General features: G+C 36.6%; 1 protein-coding gene across 12 annotated transcripts in view; it reads left to right on the plus strand.

Moving 5' to 3' along the window:
- Positions 1-23,828, plus strand: part of LOC110259421 (uncharacterized) — a 574,595-nt gene that overhangs the window by 197,969 nt on the left and 352,798 nt on the right. For 5 of the 12 annotated variants that reach the window (XR_014838267.1, XR_014838265.1, XR_014838266.1 and 2 more), the window contains one exon: positions 6,857-6,968. The exons of the other annotated variants lie outside the window; for them this stretch is intronic. The gene's annotated coding sequence lies outside the window, so the exon portion shown is untranslated. The remainder of the gene's footprint in view (positions 1-6,856; positions 6,969-23,828) is intronic. 12 annotated transcript variants of the gene reach the window in all.

The following is a 23,828-nucleotide window of genomic DNA, read 5'->3' on the forward strand; positions in this document are numbered from 1 at the left end:
GAGAGGATTTTAAAAATACAAAGAATTCTCATTTTCAAAAAGTACTTTGCAAAGTTGAGGAGATAAATGACTTGTTTCTTTCCTACTTCCTTTATCCCTATTTCCCCCTATTTTCTGTGGGAAAAGAGGGAAAGAGGAAGCTTTATATTCAAGAAGTCAAGCACTGGATTTTCAATCCTTATTGGGAGCATTATTGTACAAGTTTGAGAAAGAACATAAGCAACCCACTTAAAATGAAAATAGTAAGGGCAAGTACCACAAACAGTAGCAGCCTAAGGTTAGGAGACTCTGTATTGCTACATCTACAGCCAGCAGCAGGAAGAAAGGAGGATGGAAAACAACAGCTGCCAGAAGCTGAAAAGATGGACCTTGATCTTTGTAAGGGACAGGTGGCCAAGATATGCCATATACTTCCCATTGTGCAACATCATGTATATCATCATCATGTTCTGGGCTTCAAAAACTGTTTCTAGGCTTATTTTACCTAGAAAGGATGTTTAAGACAACAGGAGAAAATATATCAAATCCCACTTTCCTATGGAGTTGTTTTAGCTCAGGTCAATATTATCAGTTGCCATAATTAATTTGAATAGGTATTTCTGATTCTTAGCGTTATTTTAACCTAAGCTATATTAGCTAGGACCTAAAACCAAGAAAACAACTCCATCGCCACCATCACCCTTCTACCCCCAGCACCTGGCCAAAAAAAAAAAAAAAAAAAAAAAAAAAATCCAATATTTTTACAGTGGAAAAGTAAGCACTGTGGTAAATTTTCTGTACAGTATTTAGCAAAATATAAGTAGTATGGATGTCCTGCTCTTAAAATGTAATTACAATGGTATTCATGTCTGCAGTGATCTGTAGACAATATCTGTTGTAAGAAGGTAACTTGACAAAGAATGTTAGGTTTTTCTAAATGATGCTTGAAGATGAGTATTTTATTTTATATGGCAAACCCTCAGTATTCATGAGAGATACCACAGTTCCAAATTCATGAGTTTAGCATGCAGTTGTCTCCATACACTGCTCTTTTCTGGATTAGAACCATATCTTTCTGGGATAGTTTTCCTTCCACTTTACTTTCATCACCAGAACTAGCAACTGACTTTATTTTCAGGAAAAGTATTCACAAAGAAAAAAAATTTTTTTTTATCATGTCACGAGAATTACTGCATGGTAACTTGACCACAAGTAGAGAATATCTAAACCACTGTGAGCCAGTCATGTAAGCACAGTCTAACTAAAGGATTCCTGCTAGAGACCGGCCTCTTGACACATGTAATTCAATTTCATGCCTCAGCAAAATTACAAATTGCTGCATATCATGAACCCTTGACTGTTGCTTGAGGGGAGTCAATGTAGCAATGTCAAATCCTCTGCTGGTAACTTATTTCTTTGTATTCTCAAAAAATTGCCTACTCTAATGCCTTATATGTAGTAGATTATCAATGAGCTTTTGGGTTAGTTGATCATCTGATTGATTACTTTAAGTGTATTTTAGTAAGTACTGAATGGTTAAGAAGTTGGGCAGGCCAATGGAATACTCCACATGGAGTTACCCTTTGGCCCCCTCTAGTGCTTCTCTTAGAGGCAATTTAGTAACTTTAGTTAAGAATAGCATTAGACTAATGGGCGCTAAGCAGTGTTACACCTGTTGTTAGGAGGGAGGAAAGGATTATACAGAAAACAAATGTGGTCTGCATAGAAGGAGTGGATGAAAACATTAGAATGCCTTCTAAACTTTGCTTAACTTAAGGTTAAAAACACTTTTAGAGATTCCTGGGAGTTAGCTTTAATAATATATCAATGAATCAACAAGTCAACTTCTTTCTCAATCCAAAAGTTGATTCATTACAACCTTCAAGAAAATACATTGCGGAGAATCTTTTGATTCTGCCAGAGATCTTGGGTTACCCATAGGAGTCATTTTAAGAGTGATGTAAGATGTACACATAGTACTTAACCAAAAACTGATAATCTGTACCTGGACTTCCTATCTCCTCTGTAATGAGTTTTGCATATTTGTAAATATTAATTGAATGCATAATTTAAACAATTATATCGTTTCCTTAGTTTTCGAAAATGTATATTGCTCAAAATTTCAATTGGTCCTGAAAAATTTGTCCCTCTCATATCTAATTTTCTTATTGGTAATCTAAAAAATTGCTTGATTTCTGAATCAGAGAAGACATATAGTTTTATACAAAACAGTAATATTTAGACTTCTATAAAAAGATTTCTATAAAAACCAAACAAATCTTTTGAATAAACAAAAATATTTTAAAAGTTTTGTTTCACTAGATCTTCTTTTTTTTTCTTTCAGACTAAAGGTCTGAAGGTGCTTGGTATTTATTTTTATGACTGATTTACATGTTGTGTGAGCTTTCATCTCAGTTTTGTTGTTGTTGTTTGTTTGTTTTGCTTTGGTGTTATAAAGAGCAAAGGGGAAATGAATTAAATTTCCTGAAGAATATAAAGTGGAATAGTGGAAATAATCATTGCATTTAAATATCAATTACATTAAATTCTATCTTGAGAGTTCTGTAAATCAAGGGGAAAAGGTGATTCTTAATGCTGGTAAAGTATTTCAAGTGTAAATAAGAATGAAGGCCAAGAGCAAGAGAGATGATTGCGATGTAGGTAGATTTAACTGATTAAGAGACAAATATGGATTGGATGAAAAAAGGGAAGTAAAATCAGGGCAAGTCAGTGAAGGAACTTGAAACTGAGGGTTAAAATCTAGTTTTAGAGTTTAGGACAAGCCAAAGATTTAACAAAATATATTCTGTAAATTTTTTTCTAAGAGCACACCATAAAAAAATGGGGTTTCAAGAACGTTTATGAGATAATTTCCTGGGGTAAGTTTTCTTTCTGTTATTTGGGCAGTGATTTCCAGGGCTACACGAAACTCCTGAACTCTCCTTGTAAATTGTCAGTATTTCAACATCAGCATGAATAATGTATGTAAGAGATAGCATAGGAAGAAGAATTCAGATTTGTAAAAGAGGAACAGCAGATGCTGGAAACCCTAATTGTGGTTATTGGGCAATGTTGTCTAGTCCATAGCTCAAGACTTTGACACTTACTGACTTTAACAGGGTTGTGCAATTCATGGACATGGGAATTTAGCTTGGCTGAAAATGAATGTATTTTACCTGATAGTTTTCTCAAGAAGGTGATGGTTCCCAAATGTCTAAATTAATATTTTGACTGAATTCCACCACATATGCCTCATCTCTGCTGAGCACAATGGAAGACTGTGTTTGGGGGTTGATTAACGGAGGATACAGGATTAGCACATAGTAGACTAAATTGTAAATGACTGAAAAGAAGCTCATTTGTGTCTATTTATTCATCCTTATTAATAGTTTTGGGCACTTAGAAATGCCTCAAGGGAAGGCAGAACTGCAAGTAAATAAGTTTGTGAATACTACCATTAAACTCTGGGGTATTTGAAATACACAAAAATGGCGAAAATTAATGGATACCAAGATCTCAAAAAATCAGATTTTCTAAAATACATTTATATTTCCAACTTAAATTATTGCCTCTTGAATACCAAATATTTACCTGTTAGCCTGTAGGTCATATAATAGCTCAATGAATTATTTGTTCAGATGTTGATTTTGAAAGCTATTAAAAGAGTTTTGTTTACGTAATTTTTAGTGAAATTCTAATGTTTTTCAAGCCTCTGAATTTTAAAGATCATTTCTGAGCAACAGCTTTTATTTTCTTTCAGTAAAATTTATTGGGATAGTTGGCTCAGGGCCAGGAAAAAAAGATGGTAAATCAGCTATCTGTTAGTGACAATCCAGAACTTCAACATTTTTCTCATGAAGCCTGAAAAATCCTTTCATACTTTTTGGATGTTTTTAAAAAAAAATCCATGTAAGTGGAAGACAAAAGACACGGTTGAGTAAGGAAAATTGTGCCATCAGAATGCCCGTGTTCTTGAGTTCTGGTTCTGTTATATCTAGTTACATAACCTGGAAATTCACCCAAATTATCTAAGTCTCATTTTTCACATCTGAAAAATTAAAGGGTTAGACTAAATAATGTATAAGCCATGTTCCATCTCTTATATTTTATAGCTTTATTACTTTGCAGTCTAACATAGAAGTTTGCAAGCTCCTTTCTAGAAAGTTTTCCTCAAGCCGTATTAATGTGTTCTATTGTTATAGTTAACATTTTCCCAGTCCACTGGGAGAATAGATACTATTTTTTTCCAATTCAGTGCTTTCTTTGATAGTTTTCTTAAAATATTGATTGCTGCCACCACTTAGCTATGTAAGGATAAAAAGTATTATCTGCTTTAGCATAAACCTATATTTAGTTTAATATCACATGATGGCTAAGAGGAGCTCTACACCTGATGTCATGCAGAAAGGATGTTTCAGTCAGCTCTCCCCTTATCTGACCCAACACATCTTGCAACCTCTCATGGATAGCTTCATGATCAATTTGTTCCTCCTAGCAATAAGATGGCATTTAACATAATAGTATGCACTCAGGGCACTCAGAAATTAGAACTCAGAGGAGGCCAAATAATAGGAACACCTCCAAGGAGCTTACTGGGTGAAGAGCAGGGAAGCAGGATCAGCATTCAGAACTTTCAAAGCATGTGAACAAGTTTGTAGCTGATGATAGCTATAACTTGGTGGAAAAAGTTATTTAGGACAATGTTTTGTATTCCCTCTGTGTGTGAAAAAGGAAAACTGCACGAACCGATAGCTTTGTCTCCCTGGAAGACTACTCTTTCAAATCTTGCAAGACAATCCTATGGGCTGAGAAAGAAGGTTTCTTATTCACGGCAATTTATTTGCTGTACTAAATTAATTCTCTTCTGATACTCATAATCTCTCACTAACCTTGCATTTTTCCTTAACTGTTTCTAAGGCAAGAAATGGAACTTAGAGAATAAATATTATTTCTATCATATTTCACACATTCTCATGTTAGTGCTTAATATTACAATATAATAGATGTATTCTGGATTGAAAAACGCTGATTAGTGTGCCTGAGTCTGCCTGTGACTGTTTTGTGTTTGCATGTGTGCGCACGTGCACATATACACACTTTTCCAAAAAAAAAAAAATGCCCTTAAGTAAGATTATGACAATGTTTTATTTTGCCTGATTTTAGAAAACCTCAGAACCAGCTCAATAAGATTTTGAGGAATTGGTTGACGGTGAAGTTCTGACAACATAAAGCAGACTGCTTCCCCTCATGTGTCAACCCAAAATCTGTATTTGATCCTGATTAAAAAGTCCGTTCTTTAGGCACATTGGCACTGGCACAATGGGAAGAGGAAAGTTATTGGAGAAAGTATGGTTGAGGAGATAGGAAGAAAACCAAGGTTATTCCGTGTCATCAGTCCCAGTGGAGGAAATAATATAAGATGGAAATGGTGGTAAATTGTGTTGAAAATTGCAAAAAAAAACCTAGAGGATTTTTGATTGATTGCTGATAGTGGAAGCCAGATTAAAAGTATGCAGGGATTAGGTCACAATTATAAAATGCATAGAAGATGACCTGAATGAATTTATCATATATATGAATAAAAACATTACTGTAGGATTAGAAGAACATAGCTGTATCAAATTCAAAAATGGCACCATGATTTTAATGCCTCCTGAGATTTGTTTCTGTATATAATTCTGTTTAAAGAAATAGTTTCTTTCTTGTGTAGGAGTTTTCCTTCTCCAATTAATCAATCTTCTCAATACCCCAGATTGCACATGTGACTTATAGTGTAATTTGAGCACCCACTGCTGCTTTTCTGAATTTGGTGACATCTGTGGGTTAAGCAGTCTCACATTTTGGGTAGAGTCATCAGGTCACAGTGGTCTTGGTAGTTCTGCCGTACAAACACGGGAGAGGCAAGTTTACCTCTGACCTCAGCTCTGTCTCTTTGGTGTGGGTAGACTGTGGGCAGGATACTGCTGTTTCTCATAAATTTCTTATAATCACAGCTATCTTTCACGTGCATCGCTGAAGAAACCACAGAGACATTCTGTTATTTCAGTACTGTGATTCTGCTTGACAGAGACAAAAATTGCCCTAAACTGTCTGGCAGGTTCCTTTTGTTTTGCTTTGTACTCTTTGCTGTATATTCTGTAAATTCAGGGCAGACAGAAGCCAATAATCTGGTTTTATTCCACTCTTTGACCTGAGAAGTTGTCTTGTATATTCACTAATAGCAGATCGACCTCATTTTTATTTGCGGAGATGGTTGTCCTATAAGTATTTAACTTCCAGTACCTATTCAAGTATCACCATTGTTTTTGATATCTATTTTCTTTTTATAGATATTCCTTTAAAATGCCTAAAATAATAGGGTGGATTGCTGAGCATTTCTCTCAAAACAAGATTTTCTTAAAAACTCATCACAGGAATTTTCTCTTTGTTGCTTTGTAAAGAGGCATGCTATTTTTTTTTTTTTTTTTTTTTTTTTACTTGCAGCTATGCAAAAATAACCAGTCAATGTTTTCAAAAAAGCTCTATGGAAACTTTCTCTGTGTGATCTCTTTTCAAGAATATGTTCAAAACATACAGTAATGGTCTTTATTTATTTAGTCTTGTTAAAGTTTCTTCATGTTCATGTCATCTATTTTTTTTCTCAAGGTTTCTAGAGAAAACACTTTTTTAGAGTTAAATGCTGGTTACGGTTATCAAGGTGCTCACCAGCTATACTTTTCGCTGAAACAGACAGTAACTGACAGTTATACCTGGATGAAAATATTTTGCTGCTAGTTATTGACTCATTTCTTAGGCCTCTGACAGTAACACACTCTGCTTTTGTGTAGAATATATCATATGTACATATGCGTAAATGTTACTCTTTGAATTTTTTCAGGGACATTTCACGACTCTTCCCTGCCTTTGTGAAGTGAGTTATGTGGCCTTGTCAATTATTGACTTGTATTCAGACAGAAAGTGAGGACTTCCGAACCTTCGTTTTCAATGAAGTAAGAGCTTTTCTGAACATTCACGGACATGATACTAAATTCACTTTTTTTCTTTAGGTTTTATTTGCTCAGAGTCTTTAGGAATAGGGTGGCCATTGTTTTTGGAAAAAAACAAACAAACACGTATGGCATGATATATTGGAAACATGGTAAACAAAGAAGAGCCAATATTAAAAACATTTTAATAGCTAGCGTTTTTATTTTCTGTATTTTAGATCTTGCTATCTTAATAATCTTAACTTTTGTATCAGTCAAGGTCCTTGCAGGAAACACAATTCACCAGATGGTTCAAATACAGACACAAGGGATTACTTACAGAGATGTGAGAGAGGCAAGAGGACAAACAAAGATGGCACGAACACTGAGGCTAGGAACAGTGGGCGGTTGTTACCCTCTGGAGCTGAAGGGTAAGGGAACTGTGTTTCTAGAGGCCAATGAGAACTGGAAATGTGGAGAAGGATCCTCCTGGGGGAACTATGGAAGGAGGCAGCTACTATCAGAGATACAGTGAAAAAGCAGGTAGAGAGCGAAAAATAAATCATGACTGCTTTATCCTCCTACAATCTGATCTCCCTCAAGTGCCTTTCATTGGTTGACCCCCAACCAGAAGCCAGCTAACAAGGAAGTTCAGACGATAGGCAGAATATAGAAGGGAGGAGATGGACCTAGGAAAACAAATAGAAAACTTCTAAGGGTAAAACTACTCTTTGATCAGAGTGTTAGTTTTATAGATTTATTTCACTCTGGTTTAAGTAGCAGTACTGTAGATGAAAGAGTAGGTATGCTATAACATAAACAAGCCTATTGTATGTAATGAAATGTATAAATATATTATTATGTAACACTATGATGTAAACAAAGCTCGAAGACTAAGGGTTTTGCACAGTTATTAGTTGGATCTATTGGATATCTAAAGGATTTAAAACAATGTTAAACCAACTTTAAACCAATGTTTTTTAAAGTATTATTTTAATTGTCAGAACCCTTTTTTTCAAACAGCATCTTATAAAAATTACCCTTATTAACAGGGAAGATTGGAGATGGTTGTTTGAAGTAACAGTCTAGAGTCCCTCCACTTTGGCTTCCCTTCCCAAACCACTAAAGGTCCTACTGGAACACCAGGGTTCCAAAGAATCCACTTTAAGAGACTTTGTTTTATATGAAGAAATTATAAATTGGATTCTGTATTCCTTTGTTAATCTATCTTCTGTGAAGGAAAAATGCCAGCTGTTTCTTCAGTTCAGTTTTAGAAGTGTGGAATATATTTAGAAAGTTTCAGTGTTATACTTCAAGATGGAACAGTCTTGTGTCTTCTACCTTTTCTTTAGATTGGGAGTCCGTCATTGCTAATTTCAAGATTGAAAGGTTATCTTTATAAGAAAATGGTGGATAGATGGTTAGACTCAAGTGGAAAAAGAGAAGGATGTTTGGTAATTCTAGATTAATGTAGTTTCACCTCAGGAAAAATTTGATCAGTCAACTTCTCAGTTTATTCCTTCAACAAACAAATAATTAGCATCTACTCTGTGTCAAGTTACTGCACTAAGCACCTACAATATAGAGAGAATAGGAATGACAAGTTTTCTGCTCTCCTGGAGATTACAGTTCAGCAGGAGACACAGTGACATATATTAAGCAAATATATACAGAAAGGTTATTTAATTATATTCATAATGTATTTAAAAGTATAATAGCTATAAAATACTTAAAATCTACTTGTAGTAAGTATATAAATATCTATACACACATATATGCTTAGATAGATAAGTAGACAATATAATGTGTTTAATTCATAAAATCCTAATGCATAAATATGGATATATTGTGGAGAGTGGTTAAAAAATTTAGCATTTCAGGTGACCCAGAGTCCACTTCTAGAATAAGTTCTCAAGTCCTCAGTGTAACAACCAAGGCCTTTGTAATATTACTCCAATCCACTTTCTTCCATCGCTTCCCCACCTACTCACACTGAATTGATATCCTGGATGCCACTTATTTGCATGCTATATTCTACTCTCTTGCTTAGATAGTCTTGTTCTTTTTGTTCTTGCTCCTCAAGACTTTCTGTCTTATTTCTGCTTACCACATGACTCCCATTTTAAGCTATTGCCAATTTATACAGCGCCATGAAATTTTTACTGATAATTCATCTAAAAATGATTCCTGCTTCCTTTGAAATCCCATAATATTTAATCATGTTTGGAATTTATATCCTACATTATATTGGAATTATCTGATTTTATGTTTTACACACTCATTCAATAAATATGTAATAAGTACCTACTGTGTGCCAGCAATGAGCAAGTATACCTCTGCTTTAATAGAAATTTTTATTTCTTTGGTGAAATTTATTTCCCAAAGAGTAAGTTTATATTTATGTATCTTTGCAGTTGTATCCACTTCAGAGCAAACAGGATGCCTTGAGTTTGACAGTCAATAAACAAAAATTGGTGAATATGTGAAATTATATTATTTATCCATTACATTAAAAACTTCCATATTGTTAATCTTTCCAAGCAACTATACTTCTTCCTACTTTTCTCTATATGTAACACGTCTGGATTAAAACAATAGAAGAATTTATCTTCTGAAATAAATATAAGCTGAGTTAATCTATATATGTATCTGTGTATATCTGTACATATCCAAAGGAGAAATATGGTAATAAATGAAAGTGCAATGAAATATATACATTTAAAAGGAAGGCAGTATCAGAATTATTATTTTACTTTGTCTTACGTAAGTAAATCAGGCAGAAATTCCTTCAATATTTCAGTAATCTCTGCTTTCCCCTTTATGATGTATCTATACACTGAGTGAGGCTCATTGATTCCTCCATCATGGCTGATTCCCATGAATGCCCAATAGAAAGAAAAAGAATAGAAAGGAGAAGTAGATACAACACATTTTGCTTAGGTCTGCTAGCAGATTTCCATGATGTCAGCCTAGTTTTTTTTTTGTTGTTGTTGTTCTAAAGCAGAGGCTCATGGGCTTCCTTCTGTTTCTTTACATCAGTTCTCAGTCATGATTCTGAGGGTCCTCCAAATACAAAGAGTGTCAGATTACCTAGTTCTGGCTATAAAGCACATTTTTGAAGACAGGGTTTTATGTCTTTATTTTTCTTTGCAGTGGATAGGTGGTTCTAAGTTGCAGTCTGACTGAGCTCCTGAAAACAGTACTGAGAAGCTTGTCTATAAATAAGTAGTTTTGTTTACAGGAACTTACTGGGGAACTGGACTTGTACCACCTGCCATTTGGGCAGTGTTGAGAAGTAAGAGGAAGGGGTTTCAGTCCTCTCAGATAATTTAAATCAACCAATCTACCTCCCTGTAGGCTAGCTTCTCTTTATCTTTGTCTCAATCTGGATACAGACACCCTTTCTGTCATTAATGCACCTTAGAGTTATTTGACTTTTTTTTTTTTCCCGATGATACCTGGCCCTTTCATCTATAAGCTTTCTAAGAATGCATTTCCTTCACCTAATGTGTCAGCTAAAAGAGAATTAGGTAGGATGAGAACCATATGAAAATAAACTGCCTAGAATTATGAAAATAAATATCTTCAAAGTTTTATACTTATCCCCAAATCCTTAATTTAAGCCAGTTAAGAGATTTCAATTCTGTGGGCTAGTGGCAAACTGGAGTCCATATGGAGTTTCTCAATTGGTCTTCTGAGTAGGTGGGATATAAATATCATGGCAGCATTTCTGTTGTGTCCCTTCCCTGGTCAGAGATGCTATCTTTTCTCTCTGGTTGGTCCTATGCATGGTGTGTCATGACAGAAATCATTGGCGAGTTTTGTTTCATGAGGTGACGACACTTAGCTAGCAAGTGACTGAAGCCAGATGTTGTTTCCTAAGGTGTGTTTTGTAAACCTAAATGCCACCAGACGAGGGAGGATATTCTGTCTAATTTAAGGCTCACCAAAAGCTTGCTATTTATTAAGGCAAATAAGAAATGAGTAGACAAAGTTTTCTGTGCATTCTGTAAAACCTGAAGTAACATGAGGTAATAGGAAGAAAGTCTAGGGAATAAAAACCTTTCATTCTCTCCAAATTTTTACCCTTCTGGCCCACACTTACCAGTGTCATAGCCCACGCTGACTCTGATGGCTGGGAACATCTGTAAGATGAAAAACTAGTACTGTATTCTGAGTCACATGTTCTATTTTTATTTTAAAGTCCTATTTAGAGCTTGGCTACTATTAGGCTTGTCCTGATTTTCCTTAGTTACTGTGATTTAGTCTGTTGATTATTTGCAAAATGCACGTTAACAATCAGAGTGGTTTAATGGATGCCTAGGGTTAGAAGAATAAAGAAATTGATAGCTTACAGGACAAAAGTTAAATAACCTTAACAAGTACAGTACATTTCTTTAATTAGGAAAAGACAGAATTTATTTTCTTTCTTAAAAGTTGAAGAGACTTGTTCTGAAACTTTCAGAGGAAGCCATCTATCAATGAAAACAACAGAAGAATTGAAGCGGAGACTTATACACTGCTCTGCTCACAGCTCTGTTTTCATTAGCAATTATAAGGAAGTAGATCCGGAAATAGAGATGCATGATACCGAGACATCAGTACAGTAACCAGTACTTTCAGACATCACCACAAAAACATACACTCAGGATTTCACAACCCTCTCACATTGGCAATGTCACAACACTGCTTCAGGCAAGGTTTTCATCTCCTTTTTGGGTAAAGCAGGGTTCCTTTTTTTCCCTCACACCAAGTCCTATAAATCACTTTTCTTGAAGGGCAAACTAAAGTTTCTTGGTTTCAAAATCATACTTGTCCTGAGGAGGAAGATCCTGCTCATGCCATTAGAAAGTCAGCTTAATGTGTTTGATTACTTTCAGAGAGTGATTGGGGCGTCATTCTCTGGCAAAGGATTTGAGTCAGTTCAAATATGGAAAGCCTTGAAAACACAATCTAAACTGTCTTATTGATAACACAATTTACATCACTCTTTACTCTGTATTTCTTGCTGTTTAAAAAGTATCTTCAGTCTCTGGTGTTAACACTGTATTCGCTAAGGTTAGCCAGTCCCGTCATATGAAAGAGCTCTTCTTGTCAATATATTCTTCTTACTTTTCTTACTGTAAAACTCTCATGAGACACCCCTCTCCTCCCGAGGTTAGTAAATACCAAGTGAAATGGAAAATGAATACATTCAGTAGTTTGAAGTAAAAAAAAAAAAAAAAAAAATCCTAAGACACACTCCAAACTTTCACCTTGAATATTCAGTGGGTTTTATTTTTATACTTGAATTATATGAGTAATAGCTTGAGTGCAGCCCCAGTGAAGTGAAAGGGCAAAAAAAGTGGTCATTTTTATTTCTGTCTACTAGTAGAATTTTAAAGGAAATCACCACTACGCAAGCTGCTTCTGAAATTAAAGACATTGCCTTATACATGAATGGCCAGGTTTGGAGCACTGGGCACCCACTCTGCAGCTCTGTGGAGTGGTGAAGGTCAATAAGAGGAAAAAGTCATCACGAGAGGAAAAAAAGACCCTAGAGCTACATATGACCAATTCTGGCAATAGAGCCTGAACAGTGACTCTGCAGAGTCACTGCCACAGAAGCACAGTGGTAATACTGGGATTTATTTTAGGCCAATTCCTCAATTCATGAGGAGAAAAGAAAGCCTATGAAAGGTTAAAGTGTTCCACCTCTAATTCTTACTACATAACAAGCTGCATGGTCCTCAGGAGAAATCCACTCATTGTCTTATTTATTTCCCCATTCTATTTATATGTTGGTGATAATATCAGAAAAATACTTAAAAATGTAAAGCATCATGACAATACGTATTACATAGGTGGTACTGGAGGTATGTTTTCAAAAAATTCCATTTAAAAGAACTATGATTCTCATATTAAATAAAGGATACAAAAATATCTAGAACATGTTGCAGTAGTGAAGATTTTAATCTGATAAAAATTTTCTTTTTTTACATCATTATATTCCCTAAGAAAATCAGTAAAAATATTGATTTTATTACCTTTTTCTGTAAACAAATGGATCATTAATTCCTGAACAAAAGCTCAGAGCAAGTTTCAAGTCTAGAGCTAATTTCCAGAGCAAGCTACAGTTATTCTAATTTTTGGATTTTTAATTGTTGATTTACCTGTGATGGAATACAGCATGTAGTGGTAGGATAGAGGACACAAATAATTATAGGTAGGTTCCCTTATGTTTGAAAGAGATTCATTCCTTAGGAGTTAGTTGAAAGAATGTGTTTTCTTTGCTCTGGCATCTTTTCCAGGAATGTTACTAGTCCAATTTGAGAGAGGATAAGCTTGGTTGCCACACAGAGTCACAAACCTCAGAGAAAACTGAGAATTATATGAAATATATATGTAATCCTCTGCAAGTGTTATTTAACCATGCCAAAAAATAGAAAGTGTACTTAGCACATTATGGTAAGGTCCTTCTCTGCCTTTTTTTTTTTTTTTTTTTTAACCGATAAAACCTCAAGTTTGCCCTGGATGGTGAATAAGTTGGGGGAAGATATTTCATTCATTCATTCACTCAGCAAATATTTAATGAGCACCCACTATGTCATGAACCTAGATGCAGAGTAGTATAAACCTGGAAAGACAGTAGTGAGCAACAGAGGTGGCCCTCACTGCAGCTATTTGAACCAAGTTTCACTACTTCAAAAGCTGATGTCTAATTTACTGAGTACGTTCTCAGTAAAATTTCTTAAAAAATTATTTGGGAATAGATGAACTTCACATGAATCTATCTTCACAATTATCATAGAGAATGAGTTGTCTGACATATTTGGATTTATCATATTGTTGTGATTTCCTAAAGCTATGCTTTGTGAAATCCCCAAATGGGATGCATTATACATATGGACTTGTCTGCTTCTACTCTTTATACCCATAATTGATGATTCATGGAGTGTGGTGTTTATTGTATATTGATAATTGTGTGTGAGTGTGTGTTAAACAAAGATAACGTGTTAGGTTGCTATTGAGGAATCATATGAGGGTAATATCAGGCACAGACCCTGGTGCAGAGAAAGTGTTCCATAAGCTATTTTCTTCAATCATTGAATGAACCATTCTATGTGTGTATCTATTTGCTTCTCCACATGAGAAAAGCATTGGTCATTTTCATTATCAATCCCACAGATAACACTTTACTTTCACCCACAATTTACTCCTTTTTCTTTATTTCTAATTTTAGTCACTGGCCTCATTTACATCATTTCAGGCAGCAAAGCACAGTGTTTCACCTAACAGAGTCCCACCTTCTAGACTTTTTTTTTTAATGGCTGCACTTGAAGCATATGGAAATTCCCAGGCCAGGGGTCGAATCAGAGTTGCAGCTGCCAGCTTATAGCCACATCAATGCTGGATCCAAGCCAGATCTGCGATCTATACTGCAGCTTGCAGCAACGCTGGATCCTTAATCCATTGAGCAAGGCCAGGGATTGAACCCACATCCTGACAGACACTATGTCAATTTCTTAACCTGCTGACCCACAATGGAAACTCCCCACCTTCTAGACTTTTATAGTTTGGTGACAGGAGAGGAGACCAGAAAGGGACAGCAGGAGTTGGGATGAGCCACATGGACAGGAAATATGTGTTACTTAGAGTGTCCTGTTCAGTGAAGGGACTCACTGGTGTCCATAGAAGGGTTAATCAGTGAGTGGTTGAGTGACTCCTCATGCCAGCTACCAGCTGAGACCCACTCTGCCATGTTTCTTAAAAGTTTGTAAACTCCTAAATAAAATTTTTATTTTAAAAAGCTTTTATTATGAGCAGTTGAATGACTCTTCCTAATATCACAGTATTTTAGTTGAAACTTCAATTGATAAGTAACACAGTAGTCTGAAAAACAAAACAAGTAGCTAAGACTGGCTCAGAAATAATCAGATTTATCCTTATATTCACCTCCATTACTCTAACCAGGCTTTATTTTTATAAGACTGAAAATTCAAGAAGAGTGGTTGAAGTAGTAGTTTGCAAGAGTTGATGTCTTTAGCCAGGGAGGAACTGCACAGCATCTCCTCCATCAGCCAAGTGAAAGGGACTTCGAAGGAATTACCCTTAGAAGTTGGTGGGCTGTTTTTTCCGAGAGGGAGAGACTGGTATTGCATTTACTGGTTGTATATTTGCATATGCAACAGACTGGCTGATCCCCCTTTTGATGTTATCTGAATAGATAGACAATGCTAGAGACAGGAAGGAGAAGGAGGGCAGCAGCCATAGGTCCTATACCATTGCTATCTGGCAAAGCTGTGGCTGTCATAACAGGGCTATCTAAAGGGCCATATCTGGGGTCAAGACTGTGCAGAAAAGGCTGTAGTACAGACTGTAAGGCTCAGAAACTAGAGGAAAAGTGTTTTGTAGGAAGTCCTCTGAGGTCATCTAGACAGAGCATTGACCATGCCAGGTAAATCTACCCCAAGAGAGAGCCAGTGTTTACGTGCTTATCCCAGACAGGGTGTCTACAGCCAAGAGGAGACTGCCAACAGTTGCTATGAAGTGCTTCTTTCTTGTAAGCCCCACTCTTTTGCTCTAACTCTCGAGGAGAGAGGGGCAGAACCGAGTGAGAGAAGAGGGCAGTCAAAGAATGGACTAGCTTCCCTACTCCTTCCTACATGTCCTTGAATCATAAATTGCCAGAATAGTGGAATCTAAGTTTTGTAGGATGCCACACAATTCAGGAAACCCTCTTTAAAGAGTAGAATATAGACTTACAGGTTTGTAAGGGCCTGTGAAATTTCGGAGCCCTGAAGCTTTACCTTCATTATCTTAGGAAAAGAGCCATGAGTTGCATATGGGATTGATGCTTTTATTTAGTAGAGGCTGGACTTTGAAAAGTCCAATCTTTACTTCTATGTCTCTTTCTGTCTCTCTGTCTTCTTTTCAACATCATTGTCTTTATAATATGGGTGTTCCTACAAGTGAAAGTGATTGGAAATCTAAGTTAGGCCCAATTTATTATAATGGAGCTCAGAGAGTATATGTATCATGATATATTAAAAGGCAGTGGCTGTAGAACAATAAAGTCACTTCCTGATTATACCCCCAAATTATTTATTAACCTCAGCTCTAATTCTTTGTAAAATAGTCAGGGGAAAAATACTATTTTATAATTAAACTAAATCCATTAATTAGAAGTTAATCAATTACAGATAATTAATAATAAAAGTGTGATCTTTTGAGTTCAATAACTTCATATTTCCTAAATGTGGACAAAAGTGCCAGAGGAACAGCATCCAGAGAGGAGATTTTTTGTTAAGGTAGAGTCTGGTCAACTTTGTTTTCATCTCATAGAGGACATAATAACCATTCTTTTGCCTGAGCTGTCTTGCATCCTGTTGTAACGATGTCAGTTGTGAACAGGAATTTTTTTCTCCTGAGGAAGTACTTCTCTATTTGTGTTATAATCAAATAATAAGAGATTGTGGCTACTCTGTTAATTTATTTCATTCCCAGAGCAGAATATCTTCTTTAGAACATGATATCTGATCAGCTTTGCCCCATGCTTCTACTGACATTTATTCCCCTATATTTAAATGAGAACATGAAATCTCCAGAAACAAATGTCCAGGAACCAATGTTTCAGTCTTATGGTAATTTCTGAGAGCAATTAAATGAAACATTAGCAGTTTGACTAAAGGCTATCAAAAATGCTCAGATAAATAATATTTAGAAAGTTCATCCGTGAATGTAACTTATGTTATCCCTAGGCTTCCTTGAACACTTAATGAATAAGATGGTTTCTCAAAGTTTTGGACAAACATTCTCAAAAAAGGTATATTTTTCTATTTCTCTGCCTAAATAAACCACTTGAGAATAAAACTGTTCTTTGTATTTCTGCTAAGTCCTCAGAGCTACATGGCCTGGAACACAACGGGCTACATGGCCTGGAACACAACAGGCCTGGAACACAGTGGGCACCCAAGTATGTGTGTATGTCTGTGAGTGTATATATATATATATTCTTTTTAAGGCCACACCTGTGACATATGGAAGTTCCCAGGCTAGGGGTCGAATGAGAATTGCAGCTGCCAGCCTATGCCACAGCCACAGCAATGCCAGATCTGAGCCACATCTGTGACCTACATCGCAGCTTGCTGCAACGCTGGATCCTTAACTCACTGAGCAAGATCAGGGATTGGACCTGCATCCTCAGGGACACTATGTGGGGTTCTTAACTCGCTGAACAACAATAGGAACTCTCCCAGGTATATTTTTGAATCAGTCATTAGAATCGTCAAATCTGTTACCAATGGGATGAGTTGGGCAATTTAACCATTATTAACAATTATGTGGGGTAGCAAGAAGGTAGGGAGACTAAGATATAGTCATTTCTGACTGTCCATTTTTGTAGTTGCCAAAAAATTTAAGTTTACACAACTAATAACCTCCAATAGTAGGACTGATGAAGCCTAGGTTTCTAAAGCAGAAATTACTCTATCCTAGGTTAAATGAGTTTGTGGCCAATATAAACTAAAATGGAATTAGAGTCTGTGGGATACAAGATCACCAGCACTTGCCTTGCACTGAACTGGAATCAGAGCACAGACTGAGTGGTATAACTGTCAGTAGCTCAGACATGACAGCAGTAAGTGACCGTAGGGCCTGCTCTGTTGAGACTGTTAGAGTGGCACAAGGAAATGCTGCACTTTTCTGACCTTAACTTGGAAAGCCACGAGCCTTGTCACTCTTGGCTATAAGATCCCTCCCCCGAGTCTCCACGAGGGGCTGCAGAACATACTAATATTATCAGAGGAACACTCAGGCCACAGGAAGTAACACTCTCAAATAAGAACACATCTAAGTAACAATAGTAGCACCTTCAACTTGAAAGCTCAAATTTACCCAAGTAGCACTTTCATCTGGAACAAAAAAACCTGGAGGATATTTTTAGCAATGGTCCTGATCATAGAAAATGCATCTGCTCTGGTGATTTCAAGCTGCATATCTCCTTTGGTGAATATGCTGGGGGTGGGGTTGAAAGGGGGTTCTTTTAACAGCTTCACACATATAAAACTGCCTGCAGCCTCTGATAAATAGATGCTTAATATTAGGCTCATCTCTTTTTGTACTGGTATTTCTCCTTGTGATATTCCTTCTACTCACCAAGGCTTAAAAACATTTAAAGAGTTCAAAGTCTTTAACCCGGGTTGAAAAATCTGATTAGATGACAGATTCTAGAAATTCTTCCTCCACAGTGAATCATTAATCCTCTCTTTTGCCCCATCCCTCTGGGTGCCTTTCTCGGCCTTGGGGATTCATCATATTCCTCTGGTTTATGTGCTCCTCATAGGGTTTTGCTATAACTAGTCTTTCTTCTAGTTTACCCATCTTGCAAATCACTTCCTGACATACTTGCTTACAAGGTAACTCCAGCCACTGAATGACCACTTCAAGAGGTCATTTAAGATATGAAATGAAATCCAAGCTAACTCTTCATTTGGATGTTTAATCTGCTTTTCTCACTTTAACCTTTTAAATACTCCTGTTAAATTTGTCCCTGCACTGTTTTTTCCAATGATGTTATGCTAAATTTTTGGCTTTGGGTTTGTTTCTTTCTCATGGTCAAACTTTGTCTTATTTTTCTACTTTCTGGGACCTCTTTCCAAGTCCAATTTCAGCTAGCCATCTATTGCTTAAAGCCCTTCCAAATGTATTCTCTCCCTGAAGCATTTTGGTATCTTAAAGTAGATGAGATCACTCTTTCTTTTGAATTCTTCAAATACATGGTTGACTTTATCAACTGTTAATTATCACATACTCCTCTAATAGTTACTCTTTTACATCTCTTCTTTTTCCCACGAAGCTGTAAATTTCTTGAAGCCTGGGACTATGGCCATATTTAGCCTGCAGTGCCTGAAGTGTAGTACCCTGATTAGTAATTGATCTGTATAGCTACAGAATATATAACTGCGTATTTAGTTACACTTATATTTATATTATATGAATTAAATAGATAAGAAAATTAGAGTCACTTCAAAGAGAAAATGGGCCATGTCTTACTTCATAGTTACTTAATTCTTCCATTGGCTTCCTTTACCTAACTATTAAAAACAGCCCTTTAAACTACTGTGTAAATGGCAGGTTTTTTTTTTTTTTTTTAATCAAAAGGTTACAAAGCTTGAACACACGATTCAAAAGCCAAAATGGATAATTAAGTCACTCCTGTAGTGACATGTTTTAAATGGAGTGCTTTTCTATCTGTTCTTTCTACCTGAAGAATAATGTTAAGGATTTTTTTTCCACCTACGACTTGTGTCTCATAATAAATTGTATTGGAAATTTTTATGTGCTCCTTCTTTAAAATAGCATACCAACTTCAACATTTCCTTAGATGGCATGGTGATCACTAAAGAACATCACTTACAAATTATTTGCCAAGTTATTTTTACAAACGAGTTTCTACTGAGGGAAATGATTTTAAATGTTTGGCTGACTGGGCCTCCAACAAACAGTGCTTGTCAATAAATATTAAACAATCATCTGAATATAGAGTTGAAAACCTGAATTACATCTCTGCCAGGGGATTTATTATCCTCCTCTCACAATGCCTGGGGTATGGAGGCTAAAAGGTCTATTGCAAATCCTGTATTATTCATTGAGAAACATCCACTGAGGACCGTGAATTGAAACTTTTGCAACTGTTGCGAACTTCTATAATAAAGCAGGTTTTTTTTCAGTGTGTCATCTTAGAAAAGAAAACTGCTAATGAAACTTGAGTGCTGCCTTCAAAGACATTGTCTTCCTTCTGAGTGGGTTCTGGATAAAATATAGGATCTGAGGTAGCAATTTAGGGAATTTGGAATGTGAGACTTTGTTTTCATCAAATAGTTCAAGAACAAAAGATTAAATAATTAACCCCAAAAAGCCACATTCAGAGGACTGGATTTTGTCCAAGGTGGCTTGCACTGTAGAAGGGCTGATGGACTTTTCTCCACTCTGATTTGGCTGTATTTCAAAGGCCTAACCACAAGTGGTCCGGGGTTCAGAAGTGGATGGATTGTCTTCTTGTTTTTATCATCAGCGTATTATGACCTTGGTGGTCATTTAACCAACAGCGTTTTTGTTTGTGTTTAATGATCATGGAATGTGAGAGTGCAGTGGTTTGGAGCAGGGACTCAGAGGCAGGCTGCCTGCTTTGAATCCCTGCTTTGCTTCCTGTCAGTTCTCTAACCTGTGGCAAGTTGTTTGACCTCTCTGTATTGGCTTCCTCACCTCTCTGACACTATAGTCTGGGTAAACATGAATGCAGCTTAGAATTGCTCTAACCTGGGCCCCTTCCTGCGAATCTTCTAATTGTACTAAACCCCAAACTCCCAAACTTAAGAATTCAGTTTGCCCCTCAGAGGGAGTGTGAACATGACTTCTGAATGTCTGAGTAACTTAAAACATAGAGCCAACCTGGGCTCCTATGGTTTTCTCAAGAATGGGGGTAGTGGTTATCCAGGCTTCTTTCTGAGGCTCTATTGCTACTGCAAATGGAAATGAAACCCTGGGGGGATTTCTGTCTCTGACTCATCCTACCCCAAACGCACTGGATACTGTCAGAACCCACTAGATTGGAGAATGAAGCAAGTCAAATCCCGCCTTGACTCACTCCTCTTGGCTCCATCTAAAAGCAGGGCATTATCTTCTCTCTTGTCTAATCTCTCCATTGGCCTGATCTTTCCTTTTCTGTTTTCCTTCTTTCCCAAAGTGGAACTTGAGCCATGTTAGAAAGTCTGACCATCTAGCTACCACTTTTCTGCAAGGGCTGATGCTCTTTGCTGAGAGTGGTTGTCTTAAGTAACAGACCATGATCTCCTATGCACATGACTGAGTAATAGTTTCTGGGAGACTGTGGAAAGTATGCAATATTGGCATAATAGATCAAGACTTTCATCAACATAAAAGGAAAGGAATTACAAGGTACTTGCTGACAGGGAATTGTAGCTTGAGAGGGCACTCAGGGGGCAGATACACTAAAAGCATTTTGGCACGGTGAAGTGTATTTCCTGGACAGATGTGTTTCATTCGTGATGGAAGAGCCTCGCACTTCTCACAAGTTCTAACACGCCAGTTACAAGTTAGCTGAAGCCATGTTGTGTCAGATACTGTTATCACAGGAAGTTCAATGCTGTCACCCCCTTAAGGTGACATTACTTCAGGAAAGCCAGACCAGAGCTGTCTTTGGAGAAAACATTTTTATTTAGTGTTTTCTCCTCTCATCTTGGCAGTGAAAGCAGGTTAAAAGTAGCAGCATTTGGTTTGGTGTGTGTGCCCACACAGCCCTTGCTCTTCAGTACACCGTTTCATTTTGCCTTTTCCCATTTCTCCTTATAGATTTCAAGCAATATGAGTATTACGGATATTTAGAAGGGCTAGCTTACAAAAGTGTTGCTTAGAAGGAAGATAGTTTTTCATTTTCTCCAAGAGAAAAAGAAAGAATTCTTAACAAAATTATTATTAACATGTTAGTGGAATCATAGAATAAAACTTTTTTCTATTGTTATGTGAGAAAAGGTAGAAGTTGTTATCTTCTTCCAATTTTCACACTGCCTACAATTTTTTAGTTCTTCCTTACAACCTTTATTTTCTTTAGAGCGAATAAGTAGATTCAGTTTTCCTTCCCCTCGAGAGCCCCTTTTCATCATAAAGTCTAATAAGAGGGCCTCAAACATAACTCCAGTGTCCCAGACTGCCCTTTACACCAGACGAAAGGTAAAACGAGCTGATCAAGTAACAAACTACAAATTGATGCAGGCAGTGAGAACAGAAGACTGGTTTTCTGCCCTGTAACGTCTGCATAAAAGTGGAGAATATGGTTAAAAACCTTGGCGGCAGACAGTTACTGGAATAGCTAGCACTTCCAGGAACAAATGCATTCCTAATGAATCTGCGGACACTGCATTTACCGCAACAACAGCAGATTTTCTCACACATGCACTCCACCGTGCCTGCCTGACTGCACGGGTTTATTGACCTTCTGCAAACACTGATGAAGAGCGGGCTGCCAGAGTGAGAGGCAGAGAGCCATCCAAAACATCTTGGAAAGGCCTCTGAGAGAATTTTTTAGTGTTTAGAAGACGTACTATTCTTCTCTTTGCCAAAAGTCTTTTTTTTTGGTTAAGGAATTCAAAGACTGAAAAAAATACATGGTTTTCTAATGCAATAGTCACGCAGTCTCTTCCAAGACCCACAATACCTGCCGAGAGATTTTGTTTCATTCTAAGGCGGCTCAAGTGTCTTGATTATAGTATAAACATACATTCTGATTGACTGAGGACTGCTTTTTTTTTTTCTTTCACTGCTCATTTACATGGTTTTGTAATTGTCCTGTGTAATGAATGGTAAGTCTAGCATGAAGAAATATCTTCCACAGGACACAATTTTACTTAAACACTAAATAGTTTAAACCTTGTAACTGATTGAAGAGAGAACATAGTTTTTTGGTTTTGTTTGTTTGTTTGTTTGTTTGTTTTCCACTTCTCACTGCAGCCAGAGGAACAGAAGTCATTAAAGCATGTTGTAGGCACCTCAGAGTCACCACCTGATTTGCTCTTGGGTACTAATGACCACAACTTAATATAAACTGATAAATATATAACTACACATCTCATGTTGGAGGGAAATTCTCTGTGAATTAAATAATTCTTTTCCTAAGAAGTGTTTTACATTTTTATACTTGATCAAACTTGCTAAGGTTGAAAATTTCAGGTCTAGTTTATCAAATATTACCTTCTTATTCTTCTTTATGCAAGAGCTGACCTCCCCAGAAAATACCTTACTAACTGGAATAATTTACTTCTCCTGGCAAAATGCTATAACTAAAACTGACATCCATTTGCCTCTTCTTTTAGGCATTGAAATTAAAGTAACAGAGTTCTTTACCCAAGATCTGTTATGTTTATGAACAATAATAACCAATAGTGATATTAGTTACGGGGCTCCAGGTAAATTACTTATAGTTGCCATTATCATTGTCTTCTCTGCCCCACCCCAAACCAAACAGACATAGAGACAATGGTGCCAGAACAAATTGCAATCAAACATTCAGTTCTCACACAGATACTCTGTATATAGATCTGGAGTAAATAAATTATACAACCGCCATGATTGCACATTTATCATTTTATTTTACCAGTGATATTACTGACTCAACTAAAGACCACATCCAGTAAAACTCTATTTTAATGACCAGCTCCAGACATCAAATTTATGCTACACAGGTTGCTTGTGGTTGGCACTCTAACTATGGAGTAAATGGCTCTATATTCAAAAGATTGGATTGACCTGATGATTTGAAACTGCTTTCCAACAGCAGTTAACGGTGGCCGCCCAGCTGAGATCAGAGGAATTGAAACAGGCCTTAATGACAGGCACAAGGGAAGATGTTATCTGTCAGACAATCAAGACTTTAAAAGCATTCTGGAATTCTGTATCTGTAAATAACTAAAGGCATTAACTGCCACATATTCACTCCCAACTTTACCAGTTCCTGTATAATTAAAAAATGGTATCCCTTCTTTTAAGCCTGATCATAAACTCATTGGTCTGTTTCTCTGCTTGTGATCATGTAAACCAATGGTAATCAAGGCAAGTGAAAGAAATGAAGGTCAAATGTGTGAGACTTCTTAATCACTGAACAAATGGAAAGAGACACATATCTGACTGAAATATTGTGAAAATGATGTTTGGAGACTTTGCATTTCCAGAGTATGAGATATCTAAGAAGAGTATGATCCTTGAAAGATCTCTCCTTTTTAATATATTTCATTAAATCTAAAGTAAACTTTTTCCAGAAGTTTTTGTGGTAATAATTCCTCCTGACTCTGGTTACTGCTCTATGTGGGAAGCATTTTTTCAGCATATAAG

This window comes from Sus scrofa, chromosome 2 (genome assembly GCF_054392235.1).
Source record: "Sus scrofa isolate SSC_HxYL_T2T_F1_AM1 chromosome 2, Sscrofa_HxYL_maternal_Yorkshire_Landrace_v2.0, whole genome shotgun sequence".
Taxonomy (NCBI): domain Eukaryota; kingdom Metazoa; phylum Chordata; class Mammalia; order Artiodactyla; family Suidae; genus Sus; species Sus scrofa.